This window comes from Marmota flaviventris, chromosome 14 (assembly GCF_047511675.1).
Source record: "Marmota flaviventris isolate mMarFla1 chromosome 14, mMarFla1.hap1, whole genome shotgun sequence".
Lineage (NCBI taxonomy): Eukaryota > Metazoa > Chordata > Mammalia > Rodentia > Sciuridae > Marmota > Marmota flaviventris.
Window position 1 is genome coordinate 61,723,877 of NC_092511.1, and position 5,287 is coordinate 61,729,163.

General features: G+C 38.2%; 1 protein-coding gene across 2 annotated transcripts in view; it reads right to left on the minus strand.

Annotated features, from left to right (window-relative positions):
• The window catches only part of LOC139701810 (uncharacterized), a 32,751-nt gene that overhangs the window by 22,764 nt on the left and 4,700 nt on the right, over positions 1-5,287 (minus strand). The window lies entirely within an intron of this gene.

A 5,287-nucleotide genomic window follows, 5' to 3' on the forward strand; every position in this document is an offset into this window, starting at 1 on the left:
CATTCCCCAAAAATTTTACAATGGTCTGAAGGTGGAACACCCCATCCTCGGAATCTTTCAGTTGTAGGAAAACAAGTTATACATTGGGGTTCTCCTGGGGAACTGACTGATGCTGAATCTAGAGCTTTGGGATGAAAATTACCTTATAGGGACAATTCAGATCTGGTTTATAGAACTGTTTTCCATTCCAATTCCACTAGATATTGGTCTAAGGGAGGATTATCACCTGCCATGAAAATGCATTTTGGGCCAACTCAGGACACGATATGGAAAATAGGTCTGACTGAGGAGATTTTTGGGATCTGGAATGGTAATCCTCAATATAATAACTTGAAAAATGTTATCTATCGTAACATTTCCTTCCATAAGGAATTGTACCTCACATTATGTGTGTATAATCCCTATGTTCTAGGGTCCAGATCCATTCAAACACAATGTGATGCCTCACAAAATCGACATTATGTTAAATGTGAAAAGTGCATGCTATAACAACATTTGAACTCTATGGCAAATTTCAGCACAAACTATTATGACTCCCAAAAGGCTCCTTATAAAATTAAAAGTACCACGGCAGAAGGCCCCTTCAGTAGCATTCATGCAGGAACTACTAAGGCACTGAAACACCACACTAAATGGCTCATCTGGGGGCTGAGAGCTGGGACTGTTGTTTTGACTGGCATCATTACCTCTGCCTCCACTACAGTGGAGACATTGCATCATCAGGTCCAAACACCCATTACCTTCAACAATTCCATAAGAATGTTACCAAAACCTGACAAACTCAAGAACATATGGATCTGGATCATTCAAACAAAATTCAACAACTAAAAGATTCTATTATTTGACTAGAGAATAAGTACAAGATTTACGATGGGCTCAGAGACTTCAGTGTCATTATAACATCACCCAATTTTGTGTCACTAGAGATCCATATGATGACACTGAGATTCAATGGCAAAATGTATGTAATAACCTAATGGAACTTGATCCTTTTCATAGAAATACTTGTTTGGATTAAAACACAATCTCAGGTTCTGCCATAGCTAATGCAAAAACACCTATTTTTGGTAAGAAATTTGGGGCAGTTTAGCTAAAGGGATTTCTTCCCTCAAGCCTTTGAAATACTTTTCTACACTTATAGCTGGGCTACTAGCTATAACTATACAGTTAATTTCTGTTCTTCTTCTGCAGGGTCTGTCAAGCAGGATGGAAATGATTAAAACATCAGGAAAATATGCTTCTAAAGTTAATCATGCTTGCATGCTCCAAAGGACCCGAACTCCTGAGATCATGGAAAGTGCACCTTGAGTTTGAAAGGGATACAATGGCCGTGATTGAGTGAAATAGGCTTCCCAATGACAGGACCTGCTAAAATTGTTTTCCTACCACTAGCAAATCAGTTAATCTTCACTGTTATTACAATTATCTTTCTTCTCTCTATTTTTAATTGTGTACAAAAAATTTTCTTAATGAGGTGACCGACCTGGCTCAAGTCCCCTCCAGAACACAGTCCGAATTTCTGAAACCACAAAAGGAGGACTGTGCCTGAACCCCAAGTCTACTCCCACATATACTCCTCTTAAGCCTCATCCACCAGAGAACCTATATTCTTTTGCAGAACTCTGAAAGCAGGGGTCTTCCTACTTCACACCTTCTCAGCAAGAAGCAGCCAGATCTGAAATCATTGCCCTATTCATTATGCCTACCCAGAGTCTGGAATGAAGGATATGCAAATGACAACCCCCCAAAACAGTGTGTCCTAGGAAGAGGGAGGGAGGGAAAAGGCAGAACATTGATAACATTGATCCTTTCCCAATACTGCCTTTCCCAGTGACATAAAAATCCCTGGGAAGGAAGCAAACATCACTAGGTGACAAGACATCACTGGAAAAGGGCAAGCATTGGACCTGTCCCAATATATCCATTCTCAGTGATAGGACAATGCACCCTCCATTCTTGCCCTATGAAAACACTGCCAATAAAAACAAATTTCTAGTTTTTGCAAACTTTTTCCTGAATGCCCACGTGCTGCTAAAGTCTTCAATGGGTAAGTTACCTCCCAGTGTGTAACCTATATAAACCTAGACCAGCAGCCATCTCTAACCAAAAAGTCTGCCCATCTAATGCCTGACTCCATAGCTGAATAAAAAGTTTTGCTGAATTCATGAGGTCTGCACCCGTCTCCACCATTTTGTTCTTATATCCTAAACCTATAGTAGCTGTGGATACCCTTGATTTCTCAGAGAACTTATGGAATTATCTGGCTTGCAGATACTCACTGTATGTACTTAGTCTCATATTACATGCCAGTATTATAGAAATAAGCTATCTGAGGTATGCAATTGAACTAAAAAGAAAAAAAAAACCCTGAAAAAGTTGACATAGTTCAAGCCATATCTTTGTACTGCCAATCCCTCTTAGATAAGCATTATCCCACACATAACCAGCAAATATATATATATATATATATATATATATATATATATATATATATTCCATAATTAGCAGTGTAAGAGATGGGAACTATGGCCTCTATATGCAATATTTAGCTTTATTTATGAGCAATTTTTTCTATATATGCGCTTGTCTTCCTGTGGGTTCTTGACATTGTGAATCACACTATCTACTCACTCTCTCTAAAGAAGTCCACAAATTAAATAAAGGTCCATTGACAACTAACAGAATAATTTTTTAAAAAAACAGCTTACCACATTTCTGGGTGGAGTGGCACATGCCTGTAATGCCAGCAGCTCGGGAGACTGAGGCAGGAAGATTGCAAGTTCAAAGCAAACTTCAGCAATGGCAAGGTGCTAAGCAACTCAGTGAGACCCTGGGTCTAAATAAAACATAAAATAGGGCTGGGGATGTGGTTTCAGTGATAGAGTTCAAATCCTGGTAACACCCCCACAAAAAAAAAAATCTTTACCACCAAGGAAAATCATTAAATCCCATAGTTGTACTCCCCCAAACCAGCTCAGTGCTCATATATGTATATTATTACCATCTCAGTCCTGACTTACTTTATCACATTACAAGAGAAATTGGTAAAACAAGCACTCTCTAGGGGGATAAAAAGCAAAAGCAATTTAGATAAATTTGGGCTGAACAGACACACCTGTTCCTTGGGTGCATAGCATAACCACAATGCTTTTCCCACAAGCCTCTCTTTGCATGTCTACACAAATCCATCAGATTAAGTTAATTCACAATACTTGAGCACAAACTATCATCAAAGGAAAAACATGCAATATATCTTACAATGTTGCATTTCTTTAAAATATGACAAAAAGAAAAGTGAGCTGAAAACCCAGAGTCTAAAATAGCTATGCATACACTACAAACACATTAATGGGTGACAAAAATGCGATCATATGACAAAAAAGAAAATAAGAATTAAGATTTTAATCTCCACTGTATAGAATTCATGACAGTTTTTGGGCTTCCAACCTAGCTATTTTTTAAAAATTATATATTTTTTAAATTTATATATACACATTTAATTTATATGTGTTTATTTTTTATATATGTATTTAATATATATATATATATATATATATATATATATATGTATATATATATATATATAATAGTCCCAGAAACTCAACAGGTTGAGATGGAGGATCGCAAGTTCAAGACCAGCCTCAGCAACTTAGAAAGGCCCTAAGCAACATATGAGACCGTGTCTCTAAAAAAAATAATAAAAAGGGCTGGGGATGTGAGGTAATGGGAAAGTGTCCCTGGTTTAAATTCCAAGGACTTGTCCCCCCAGCAAAAAAAAAAAAAATGAATTGCCTCTTTTATTAACACAAAATGAGACCTCAATGAGTTGACTTGTTTCTAACAAAAAGTTAAAATTTAAAAGTCCATGTTAACCTCTCTTTTCTTTATGTTATGCTTACTTTTTTATGTTATCCTAATGTTCTAACTATTCTCCTGGCCTTCCACCCAAACATGCAAGACAAAGAATGTGAGAAGCCCAAGATTCTATAGAGGCTGTTTGCAAGGGGGAGGAAGTCACAGTAACTGCCACACTGGATCCTCTTACATAAGAAGACAGAAAGGATCCTCAGTGCTTCTCACATATGGAAGAGGCTGATGGCAGAAAGTCTACATGACCAAGGAGCTGTTCTCAGGAAATTATAACTTAAAGAACGACAACAAAAATACGGAGAGGGAAATTTTACAGTCAGCTAGGTCTTCCACCTCTCCAGAATTGCTTCTATTGTTCAGAGTTCATTTTTCAAAGAATCAGCTTACAGAAAAGAAGACCCCTGCTCCTGGAAGTCAAAAGAAAGTAATATCAAGGTGTATAAGAATGCAGACTCAAGGCTTGTCCATGAAAAAATGTCTACAATGAAGAGGGGTGGGGGAAGGAGAGTAGAAGAGAGTTACCAGTCTAACCTGGCCCAGCCCAGGCCAAAGAAAATAGGGGTCAAGGAGAAACTAAAGAGAATCTTGGGCCACATCATTCCCCAGAGAATGCACTCAAGGAACTTCCCCCTAGGGCTGGGATTGTGGCTCAGTGGTAGAACGTTAGCCCAGCATGTGTTTGGCACAGGGCTTGAACCTCAGCACCACTTAAAAATAAATGAATAAAATAAAAGTATTGTGTCCATCTACAACTAAAACAAAAAAAAAAAAAAGAAAAACACAAAAACTTTTTAATCCCTTTCTGAATCCTTGAAAACTGCAGTAACTTCACTCATCAAATCAACTTCTATGGTTCCAGAACCACTATATTTGCTCAACTTAGATGTCTCTTTCTTCCTTCTCCAGGGATATTAACTGTATACGTTAATATAGTAATGTATCACTATTACCTCTTACACTGTGAAACATAATTTAAAATATATGCATAATACTTTAATGAACATTTAGAAGGAACACGGAGATGATATCCCTAACACAAGAGCCTGCGGAGGGAGGCCATGAGGTGAGCCCATTATGTCCCTCTTACAGAGATTCACTTGTCCAGAACTGAGCCATTTAGTTTCTATTATAACTCTCCTCTCACTTTCTCCACCCAATCAACTCTCTTGTCATTTTCCCCACCCAATCCCACCTTCTCATGGGAATCTGATCACCCTATTGGCTACCTCATACCTTTAAACTGACAGTTTTGTGACATCATTCCCCCACCATATCTACTGCCACCTGCTAGAATCTTAGGCTTACCATGCAGTTGTAAACAAATTTGGATCATCGCAAGTGACCAATGACCAGTAACCAATAATCAGAGTGGCCAGTGGACAGTAAACACTGACCAGTGAACCCCATACTGGGAAAC